This window comes from Acipenser ruthenus, chromosome 4 (genome assembly GCF_902713425.1).
Source record: "Acipenser ruthenus chromosome 4, fAciRut3.2 maternal haplotype, whole genome shotgun sequence".
In the NCBI taxonomy this organism is placed as follows: Eukaryota; Metazoa; Chordata; class Actinopteri; order Acipenseriformes; family Acipenseridae; genus Acipenser; species Acipenser ruthenus.
In genome coordinates this window covers 22,942,576-22,955,191 of record NC_081192.1, presented here as the reverse complement: position 1 = coordinate 22,955,191, position 12,616 = coordinate 22,942,576, and the positions used below count along the sequence as shown (strand labels likewise).

At 35.7% G+C, this 12,616-nt stretch overlaps 1 long non-coding RNA gene across 1 annotated transcript; it reads left to right on the top strand.

The window, feature by feature from the left end:
• Positions 1 to 3,104: 3,104 nt before the first annotated feature.
• Positions 3,105 to 12,115, top strand: LOC131736836 (uncharacterized). Its single transcript, XR_009328430.1, has 3 exons — positions 3,105 to 5,237; positions 5,930 to 6,127; positions 11,328 to 12,115. It is a non-coding gene; the product is annotated as an uncharacterized LOC131736836 (long non-coding RNA).
• The last annotated feature ends 501 nt before the right edge of the window (positions 12,116 to 12,616 follow it).

The window sequence follows — 12,616 nt, the reverse complement described above, 5'->3', positions numbered from 1 at the left end:
TGTACCTCACATGCCAGCCTTGCTTGTCTGCCGTACATCAGGAGGAATGGGGTCTGTATTGTTGAAGCCTGAATGCTGGTGTTGTGGGTAAACACAATAGCCTCTAGGCTGTCCTGCCACCTCTCCTGCTTTCTGGCCAGAGTTTTCCCAATAGCTCTCTTGATGGTCTAGTATGTCACGGAGTAACCCTAAAACCCTTCCCTTGTACAGGGTGCAAGCACCTTTTTTGAGTGAAGGGTATATGCGGCCAAGATGTCTGACTCTTTGATAGAAACAGTTTAATTTATTTGAAGTCTTCCCACTAATGATGGGAATGGGAAAGTAGAGATGGGAGCCCAGCTAACAAGATTTAAGTTTTTGCAGGTATTTAAAGACTGTCAACCACACCTGTGAACAGAAACTGACTCACTGAGAGCAGAAACTGACCCAAGACTGTCACAGCTACTGGAAGCAGGCCAATCTTTGGGATGCAAATTGAATATTTGTGAAACTGAAACAAATATTGTAATGACTGTAATGTGTTTTAGAAAATATTTTTAGCAGATCTGCACAGGCCTGTCGTGGTGTTCGCAGAACCAGACCGAGCTGAGCCTGGTGCAGAGTTCAAATCCTGTTGGGAATGTGCTGAGTTATTAGACATGAATTGGATGATTTAAACTTACTGTATTGATTGAAATAATATGATATACTTTTTGTCAACAATTATAATAATACTGTATATGTTCCTTTCAAAAAGATCTGTATACTCAGTAGAAAACAATGGATAGATGTTGTGTGCAGTCTATAAAAGCACCTGCTAGAAGGAGTCAAACTTGGCAGGCTCATCATAAGGCCTTCTTAACGCATTCCAGTTTTATGAGAAAAAGTAGCCACTTTCTTTCATTACTTTACTTTCATTACTTTTGGATAACAGAAGGTAGGAGTATTAAAAATTACAGTAGTGTCTCATACTAATCAACACCAAAAAATTGGCAAAAGATGTGTTAAAACCTGCTTCAGCTGGATTTTGTATGAACAGAGAAAGGGGTCAGACTTAATTCAGTAAAATAATATTACCATTTCTAGGAGCAACTGTTATACTGAAGTAACTGAATTAGAAATACATGTTATAAAATCATTTAAAGTTAAACTATTATACTAATAACATTATGTTTGTTGAAAGAACATATTACAGTTAAAAACAAAAGAAGTTCAGTACTAACTGACACTGTCAGAATATTGTAATAATTGTACTGTGTTTTAAAGAATATAAAATCAGTATAAATAATATTGCAGGAAATTATGAACAGGTTACAATGCTTTGAACTAAGAAAATTGAACAAGTGTTAATGTTAGAAAAAAAGCTTGTCTATGTGCCTTTGTCATTAGTGCACATACACTCGTGGAAGTCTGTAACCTTGAAAGGAGGCTAGATATTGCAAATTAGTGAAAACAAAAGGTTAACCCTTTTTAGACAGAAAGATATTTGATATTTTTAAAAAGACCTATTTGATTTTATTTGATCGAATAATAGAATGACAAAACTCTCTGAAGAGAAATAATATGTTTTAAGTATTTTGATCTAATAAGAAACATCATATTTAAACTAAAACGTGTTTTTGCTTGTTAAGGCTCTACTGTAATACAAATAGACTGTAAAAGCAGGAGCGAGCATTTAATTTAATCAATTTAAGAATTAGTTCAGTTTCTTTCTCCAACTAAACAAAACATCTTTTTGACATTACAATATCCATTAAATTAAATAATATAAATGTTTAGTTTATATACATTTTTTACTGCAATAAAAAACAGGAATGGTTGGAATATTAGACAAATAAAGTGTAAACTGTATTCAATAATTTTAGTACACAATAAATCTACAGAAAATAGCTTTGCCCTAATCTGCCTGCAAGCAGAGCATTGCTAGATATGGAAGGTTCTTTTTGGTAGTCAAAGTGAGATTTACTTGTAGTCCGCAGTTTTGAATCCAAGGTCTTTCTATAATAAGAACACCTCGTAATAGAAGGGAGCATTCCACGAAATAGGGGAGTTGTGTCCATTCACAGTTCTTATCAAATAAGTAGCAACTTTCTTTGGGAGAAAACTGATTTCATGCAGTGAATTTGGAGAAGTGCTTACAATGGTGTTTCATATTAATCAAAACAAGTCTTGGCAAGAAAACAGGGTGTCTGAATCCTGCTTGTGCAGGCAACTTTTAGAAACAGAGAGAGGTCAGGCATAGTCCGAGAATGGCACAGTTAAATAAGGCTATTATACTTAACATGTTTATTATAGTTTAAATTTAAATGAAACTAATTGAACTGACCACTGAATGCTTATTCAAAGGCAGTCTTTGTCAAATACTTTGTTAACACACATTTGTATATGAAGTTAAAATGACCCATTGATAACACACTGAAAAGGTAACATAATATGTGGCTCAGAGGGACATATATTTTTGACTCACCTTAATATAATCAAATAGAGCTGGTGTTACATATTAAAAACAACTCTCATATATACACATATACTTGTATTATATTATAGCAAGGATTCTGTGAACTTTGGTCCACCTGACTTTAGAAAAAGGAGGATTTGGAAAAAGAGAGCGATGAAATCATGTTTCAGTGTTTTTTGGCAAGAATTTATAATCAATCAGTTTTGAAAAAGGAGTTGAACAGATCCTTCTAGAATGTATCATTAACTTAAAGATAAGAAATGTCAAGGCCAAGTGATTAATTATTAGATTTACTTGGGACCTGATATATTCAATGGAGGGAAAATCCTATAAAAACCAAAACCGCAGTCAAGTATCGCGCGACTTGCTAACTACTTGTTGTGTGGTCCATGCTCTGAGGATCTCTGAAAAACGGATTGCTGTTTGGTGGTATTCACAAGTCTCTGCCTTTTGAAGACAGTTCTTACACTACACTTCACTGGAAGGCAAGCATATATTTGAATTTAATATCTCTTTTATATTGATGCATTGCTATAAGGTATAGAAATTATGTTTTAGTCTTAAGAGAGTGATATATATATATATATATATATATATATATATATATATATATATATATATATATATATATATATATATATATTCACTTTGACATTATGGACTTTTTTTGTGTTGATCAGTGGCAAAAACTCCTAATTAAATCCATTTTGATTCCAATTTTGATTCCATTTTGATTCCAATGTGGAAAAGTCCAAGGGGGGTGAGTACTTTTGAGAGAATGTTCTAGAATTTAGCGGTGGGCGTTTTTAGCTTTATGCATGCATAGCCTAAGGGCTAAGCATATAATTAACCATATCTGTATTACTGTATTGAAGTATTAATGCTGTTAAACCTGTAAAGGCACCAGATCGCCTGGACTGCTTATTACTTGGGATTTACGGTGGTCTGCGCAACCAACCAATCCACTTTTTAACATAAGCATTTAATAAACCAAAGGGGCACTACTACTGCTCTGATTCGTTAAAACTTCAAATTAAATGAGAATGTGTGATTTTCTTGAATATTAAAAAGTTGTGTGGACATATAGCCAGCCCAGTGCATGAACAAAACCACTACATGAGTTTAAAACATCTCTGTCCTCCTTGAACGTCTCCCCTGAGTTTAAGAGTGTGCTCAGAGCATATATATAAATAAAAAGAGTATGTGCGAAAATTCTGACAGGTTGGTCTTCTCATCAAGACCATTCGTCTGGGGATGGTATGCAGAGCTAATTCGATGCCGGATGCCCCATTTCTAGAAAAGAGTCTGGTTAACCTGATAATGGTAGAAATAGTTAGAAATCAAGAAATGTACAAAACACTGAAAATAAATAATAATTTAAAATTGTAAATATTAGTAAACATTAATTAACTAATTTAAAAAATGCAGAAAATTATTTTAAATCAAGTTAATTTTTTATGGAAGAAAATATGTATTTTAAAAAAACCTATAATTGTACACTTACCAGCTGTTTGACATATTCATCATAACCAGTTTTACCTATAGACTTTGATATTTTCATCTTACCTTGTTCCAAAATTCCCCACCCTGGTCTGTCAAGACAATCTCCGGTGCTCCGTGGCAGTAGAACAGGGCTGCAAGAGCTGATGCAGTGCAAGCAGCTGACTTGTCTTTAATGGGGATGGCCTCAGTCCACTTCATGAAGAAATCAGTAGCCGTCAAGCAGTAGTGGTTTCCTCCCTTCGATGGCTGGAATGGTCCAATGAGATCAACACCTAAAACCAATTAAAATTATATCAACAATTAAGGAGGATTTGGTCAATAGCATATATATAATAAAGCTCTGTATCAATGCAATACATTAGCAAGTTCAATTATACAAATAGGAATGAGACCACATTTTTTCCTCTATACACTATTGTAAAACAGCAGTATATGGACCTAACAGTGCCCAATAAAGACACTTTTACATGCTGTATTCTCCATGTTTTCTTCTGTAGCACTACCTAAATGTAGTTCTGTCATCCAGATAAGTCACAGCATTTGAAAATGGCATTAGATAACAACTTTATGGCAATTTCTTTTTAGATTAATTGCCAGGGATGGGGCACCCTTTTTAAAAATCTTTTATTAGGGCAGTCATTGCTGTCAATAGGTGTTGCATATTTTTGTACTGGAAATTGTCCTGATGCACCTATCTGTCATGTGACTATGATATTTACTCAAATTAGTCTGTAAGCTGCAACCTGTTGTCATATGATTGTTTTGCAAGCACATGCTTACACAATCTGTTTAACTGGTTTGCAAGAAAGTTTGTTACCAGACTTTTAATCTTTTAAACCTTTTCAGACTAAGCTCTTCGTTTTCTACATATTACAGACTGTGTTTAAATTCTGTATGTTCTTCCATTCTTTGTCTGACCTCACTATAAAAGTATAATGATGTAATACTCACCGATCATGTATCATGGAGAAACAACTTTGATTGGCTTCAGTTCTGGGGCAACAGTCTTCACCCTCTCAAATCTTAAGGGAAACAGTAATGATGAAACAAGTAATACTTAAATCATGAATGGAAAAGCAGCAAGAAGCAAAAAATTAGTTTTTTTAAAAAAATAAAAAGTACCCAGTGCTCCATGTCCTTTACAATCCCTTTCCAGTAAAAATCGCTGATTGATTTTCCCTATCATCCTCTTGATCCCCATGTGTCCTCCGTGAACTTCATTGAGAATGGCAGTCTTCTCCTCTTCATCGGTCACAACCCTACGGAGACACTCTCCATTCTTCTCAGGGACATACAGGTACTTACCTGACAGATAAAACAAAAGGAAAGATAATATTACAATACATACTTCAATGAGTGGAGTGTTTAAAAAGAATGAGCTCAAACCTAATTCAAAAGAATTAGAAATGCATTCATTGTAATACAGCCCTTGAGAAGACCACTTACACTACTGACATGTTGTGGAGAACTGTCTCTGCCCATTATAATGGTCATTTCTTACACTCCTAAGTTACATAATCTTTAGATATTTCATTTTTCTTTCTTCTTTAATACAAATTCTGTTTTCTAGTACTCACATTTCTGCTATTAGTTATTCAAAAATTCCAAATAACCTATGTCTGTGTGTATATATATAGAGAGAGATGTTTTTTTTATCTTTTAAACCTTTTCTTTCACATATATATATATATATATATATATATATATATATATATATATATATATATATATATATATGACGGCTTCACGGGGGTGGCATGTTTTGTATAGAGCTGACCTGTAGTCACAAAAACAATATTACTAAAATTAGCTTTTTGTCAGCATGAATACATGTCTAAACCAATGTAATGTATGGTTTAAAGTTAACATTTCCTTATATAAAATGAAAACTATATTCTAGACACCCCTATTTTAGACACAGTTTTGCTCACATTTTTTTTTCCTACTGTTGTGCTGATCACGTTTTTTTTTTTTTTTAATTGAGCAAAGGCATAGGAAAAACAATGGCAAAAAGAGGAGGAAAAGTTAAATCTCTTTGGAAATATTTTGTATTCGAGGGCGAGGAAAGGAAAAAAGCGAAATGCCAAATGTGCAAGAAGATTCTTGGATATAATCAAACCACCACGCCTTGTGAAACATCTGAAAATTTACCACAAGGAAAACATTGGACAGGATCCACAGGTACCGGTATGTTTATTTTTGTTTTACATTTAAATGTGTAACATTGCTTCCCTTATTACTGCGACTACTTAGTATTAATAATGATACCTTTATATTTGCAAATTATATATATATATAACAATCATTCAACATTTGCTCACTTTTGAGGGTAATTTAGTTTGTTTGCATACTTATATTCATACTTTTTCTTTGTTTTAGAGTGTTGAATATGATGGTGATTAATAACAACGAATATTATTATTATTATTATTATTATTATTATTATTATTATTATTATTATTTTTATTATTATTAAATATGCAATAGCAGTGTCCTGACCTAACATACTATTTGGGTATGAAATGTCTGCCTTTAAATCACAATTAAATGTCATTAAGAGCATCTTCATTTATTACGATATAATGATTTAATTCACGGTCGGAAATATACATAATTGATGCGCATACGCAAGAATCTGAAATAGCTCATTCTTTTCTTCCATGTCATACACGCATAGAGTTAATAATTGATCAGTTTAAAAAATAAATACGCTCCAGTCTTGGAGCAAAGCAAGTGAAAATGGCGATGTTCCTACACACACTATAACCTGCTATTAGGGACAAAGTGACAACTACTTTTGTTTTGTTTTGTTTTATTTATGATGTGAATAAATTGGGGTCAAGAAATGACACAAAAAGCAGTGGCATAACCTTATTAATTGGGTCATTCAGCTGATGTAAACAAAATCGCTGAGACAAATTACGCACTAGCTTATCTCTCAAACTCCGTGGAATTAGCAAATCAGTTGAATTTTCTTCATCAGGAACTTCAGTCAGTCTGTGTTTTATCCCTGTTGCAAGTGGGTACAAAGAACTAGCCGTAATGTTTCTCTGTACTCAAAAGTACTGTAACCAGTTCAAATGGCTGTAGTAGAGGTAGTATCTCAGCCATTAGCTTCCACTGCTCAGTCGTGAGATCTAAAGTAGCTGCGTCAGACATTTTGGTCAAATCTGGGTTTGACAAAACAGCAGCAACTGGCCATTTTAATTCAATAAGGATTTCAAACATATAATAAACCGTGTTCCACCTTGTTTGTACGTCCTGTATTAACTTGAGTGGTGCTTTTTCTGTGTTCAGCATTTCTGTTTGTTTCCTATTTAAAGTGCTTGTTGCCATCTCACTCTTTTTAAAATGTGCAACCAGTCTCCTTGCTGCTGCCACTAACGTATGGACTTGTACATCCTCCAAGCTTTTCTGAATGTAGAGATGTATATTGTGCCCTGCACAACTCACTCTTACCAAAAAGTAACACAGTACACTCGCTTGCAGAAAGCAAAGACATTGCTCTGCACACATTGGCAACGTTGTCAAGAACACAAGCTATTACTTTTATAGCCACTTCAAACTCTGTGTTAATCTGATTGATCGCTTCTGCTAAATTCATAGCTGTGTGTCTCTCGTGTCGCTAATACCTTTGACTTCAGTTCACCAGTTTTGCTTAATGTAATGGTAGGAGACTGTTAAAAACGCTTCTTGTGTCATGCTTGTCCATACATCGGTAGTGATGGACATTGAATTACACTCCTGACTTAAATCCTGTCAAAGCTTTTCCTTTGCACGTTCGTGATCCAGAGTAATGAATTTGGAGATTGTCTTTCGACAGGGCATTTCATAGCCCGGAGCAAGATTCGCAATCAGATTTTTAAAAGCAGCTCCCTCTACTATACTAACTGATATCTTGTGTGACAACATCCACTATCAGGCCTGTTATTTCTTTTGCTCTGACGCTTTTTGAATCAACTTTCTTTCCAAAATAACAAGTCACTGTAGGTGTTGCTTCTTCCTTTTGTTTTTACTTGTGTTCCCGCTGTCGTATTTTGTCGGGTGCTGTCTTACTAAATGATCCCGGTGGATCATTTAGTGGTATTGCCACAGAAGCTCATTAAAACTCCACTAACAGCACATTAGGATTAGTCTCTTCTCTATGTTTTTTTTTAATTATGCTGCGTAGTGGGTGGGGAGTTTTTTATTATTATTATTATTTAAAGGAACCAAAGGAAAGTAATAAGAGTGTAGATTTAAATTTTGCTGGTCCTAATAAAAAACGGTCCTATTAATGAACTGATAGATGAGGGTTCCCCCTCCCAACTACAGATGGTTATTTTACTCATTGATGGTTATTCCAACGATTCGATGTATTGTCACAGCCCTAATATATACAGTGATTTGCAGAAGTATTCAACCCCCTGCAAAGTTTTCACATTTTGTTGAATTACAAATAATGTATTGTCACAGACGGTTCTGGCACGTCCCTTTTTATGCTATAAGTCATTAAATCCTTTTGCATGGAAGGCCTCGGTTGCAAGGGTGTGCGGTTCTATGATGGACCCAGATGAAAATGTTTTTGCCCACTGATGATGGGAGTGGGAATGTAGAGATGGAAGCCCTGCTAACAAGATTTAAGTTTTTGCAGGTATCAAGCTTTTAAAGACACACCTGTGGTGGCTTTGACAAACTCACTGAGAGCAGAAACTGACCCAAGACTGTGACAGCTACTGGAAGCAGGCTGATCTTTGGGATACAAATTGAACATTTGTGAAACTGCATGTGTTTTAAAATGTTGTAATGTGTTTTAAAGAATATAAAGCCAGCAGAAATACTAAACAAATTGTTAAAACACACTGTTCATACAAAAAGTTACAATATGCTATGTATTAACCTACAGATATGCAAGAGCATTCTACATTCCTGTTTAGTCTATTATAACCTTGAGGAGAAAAGAAGAAATGAGAATCTCATTTAATTAACTCAAATGTTCAAGTCAAGTTTCTTATTTAGCTTGATCTGAAAGCAGTCTTTAAGCTAAACACAGGTATTCTAGAATAATTCAAACAGAATATAAGTGTAGATGTTTTACTTTAACAGAAGAACTGTTAAGTTTGAAAATAAGAGAATATAGTGCAGAAATTAACTTCCATCCTCTGAAGATCTCCGATCGTGCTGATTGCTGTTTGGGTCGTGTTCAGAAGTCTTTTTTTTTTTTTTATAAATTTAGTCGTTGCCAATTATTTTTATTATTTTCTCCCAATTTGGAATCGCCAATTATTTTATTATGCTCAGCTCACCGCTACCACCCCTGCGCTGACTCGGGAGGGCGAAGACGAACACACGCTGTCCTCCGAAGCGTGTGACGTCAGCCGACCGCTTTTTTTCACATTGCGGACCCACCATGCAGCCACCCAAGAGCTACAGCGTCGGAGGACAACGCAGCTCTCGGGCAGCTTACAGGCAAGCCCGCAGGCGTCTGGCCACACTACAGGGGTCGCTGGTGCGCGGTGAGCCGAGGACACCCTGGCCGACCTAACCCTCCCTCCCCCCCGGGCGGCGCTCGGCCAATTGAGCACCGCCCCCTGGAAGCTCCCATCCTCGGTCGGCAAAGGAATAGCCTGAACTTGAACTCGCGACATCCAGACTATAGAGCGCATCCTGCACTCCATGTGGAGCGCCTTTACTGGATGCGCCACTCGGGAGCCCCCATGTTCAGAAGTCTTTGCCTTTTGAAGACAGTTCCTGTCCTTACCTTATACTCTACACTTCCTTATATAATTTTGGAGGTAAGAACTATTTGGAATCTATATCTCTCCTGTATTGATGCATTGCTATAAGGTATATGACTTATGTTTTAGTCTATGAGAATGATATATTGGATGTTTTAGGACTTAGCGGTGGGCGTCTTTAGTTTTATGCATGCGTAGCCTTAGGGCTAAACATGTTGTAACGATAAAATGTATTTGAAGTATTAATGCTAACAATTTCAGATGTAAGAACTATTTGGAATCTATATCTCTCCTGTATTGATGCATTGCTATAAGGTATATGACTTATGTTTTAGTCTATGAGAATGATATATTGGATGTTTTAGGACTTAGCGGTGGGCGTCTTTAGTTTTATGCATGCGTAGCCTTAGGGCTAAACATGTTGTAACCATAAAATGTATTTGAAGTATTAATGCTAACAACTGTTAAGGCACTGGATTGCCCAGGTTGCCTGTCAGCTGGGATTTGACGTAGTCTGTAACTACTCAATCCATTTTTTAGCAGTTAATAAACCGAATGGGGTACTAATACTACTCTGATTCGTTAAAACTTCAAATCGAATGAGTCTGTGTGAATTTCTTGATTATTAAAAGTCATCTGGATACGTTGCAAGCCCAGTGCATGAACAATCCACTTACAGGAGTCCGAAACATCTCTATGTCCTCCTAAACGTCTCCCCTGAGTTTAGGAATGTGCTTAGAGTATATATATATATATATATATATATATATATATATATATATATATATATAAATAAAAAGAGTATGTGTGAATCTGACAGTATGCACAGTTTTTCAAAGCTGTAGTGGTTAAACTGAACACTGTATATGAGGAGGTTAAATGTAAGCAAAACATGAAAAGAAAATGTACAAAATTAAGTTTACTGGTTGCATAAGTATTCAGCCCCTTAAGTTAGTACTTGGTAGAAACACCTTTTGCAGCTATTACTGCTATGGGTCTTTTTGGATAGGTCTCTACTAGCTTTGCACAGTAGGATGGTGAAATTTTTGCCCATTCTTCACAGGAAAATTGCTCCAGTTCTGATAAGTTTATTGGGGATCGTCGATGGACTGCAATCTTCAAGTCTCTCCATAAATTTTCGATTGGATTCAAGTCAGGACTTTGACTGGGCCACTCAAGAACATTAATTCTCTTCTTGTTCAACCACTCCAGTGTGGCTTTGGCTTTGTGCTTCGGGTCATTGTCCTGCTGAAATGTGAATTTCCTCCCCAGTTTCAGTCTTGGCTGACTCAAACAGGTTTTCCTCAAGGATTCGCCTGTACTTGTCTAAAAACACAATGTTCAAATGTAGTCACACCCTGTAAAGTAAAATTAATTAATTAATTAATTAATTAATTAATTAATTAAATTGTATTCATACCCTGTCAATTTGTGTGTCCCTATTCATTTAGATTATTTTATTCCTGAATGGCAGTGATTCTATATTCAGAATGCATATCCTAAGGCCTTCATTTGCTAAATGTTCTTATGCGATAAGACGCGTCTTCTGCAATGTTAAAGGCCTGGATAAGACGTGTCTTTTTGCATAAGAACATTAAGTAAATTAGGCCCTAATTGGCTTACTGTGTTAATTACTGTTTGTGTTAATCAATTCTACATTGTCATTGCAGACCTTGCATTTTGTTGTTGGACTCTCTGTTGCCAGATCTGCACATATGTGAAGAGGTGTTTGACAATCTCCGCAGGTTGGTAAACTGAGGACTGTAACTTTTGAATTGGTTTTGTCAGCACATATTATACTTTTCCATGTGTTGCACAGAGGTCGGAACACATTTAAGGTACAGGAGTCTTATTTTTCTTGGTTATATATTAAATTAAATCAACTTGATTTTTGGAATATTTACATTTCTGTGGCTTCTCAAATTTGAAAAGTGTAATATTTAAGTGATACAAATATTAATATATTTCTTCTTTCTGTTGTATCATTATTATATTAACATTATAAGGAAACTAGTTTAGGAATCATCAGTCACAGTTAACATTTATAGTAAAGAATAATGTGTAACTTGTTTTGTTTCAGATACCTGTCAGCCATGTCTAAAAGGCAACCAGCTGTATAGTCAGAAATGAATGCCAGCATATAAAGTCATTGTCCCTAATTCAAAAGGAAACAGTACTGAATGTGGCATTTTTGTACTGTACTTTCTCGAAAAATTCTTGCAGGTTATGAAAATGTTATTCATCCATTTTTATAAATGTTGGTACATTTACATTATTACACATACTTAGCAACAAGCATGGTTGCTTTTTTCATTATTAATGCCATCTTCGAAACAGAGCAGAATAATATGGTTATAATATAAACAGTACACAGAACTTACTTAAACAGTTATGGCAACACATGGGAACATGAAATACACACACAAAACACCTTTAGTTAGCACACACAGCGCTGCTAGCTAAGGCCTCGCCATCAGGAGTAGTTTCCCCCTCATTTTTGATTTGGCTTTCCTTTCCCACAACACATTTTAAATTCAGTAGCGACGACTAGCCTAGGCTACGTGACGTGATTACGTAGGGACCTCTCACTAGATGACCACCACTGTTTCAAGATCAGTTACTTACCTCTCTGGCCCGCCCCATAACCTCTATGTACAAATAAGAGAGCAGGTCTGGAATCGGGGTGGCAGGATAGGATTCGCTTTTACAGGGGGGCGGGAGAAATAACGAGGAAGCAGAGGCAACTTTAACTCTGATCGCTTTTATTAGAATGTTTACAATGCAAACAGTGGAAAAAATAAAAAATCATGCCGTGAGAGGTACCGGATCCGGGCAAATTAGGTGCCGGAACGAAAAAAGTCAAATCTGAGAGGTGCCGGATCCTGTTCCGGCAGGATCCGGCTCAAATTAAGCACTGCCTTTTGTTGCCTTATAGCCTGGAATTAAAATCCATTAAAAT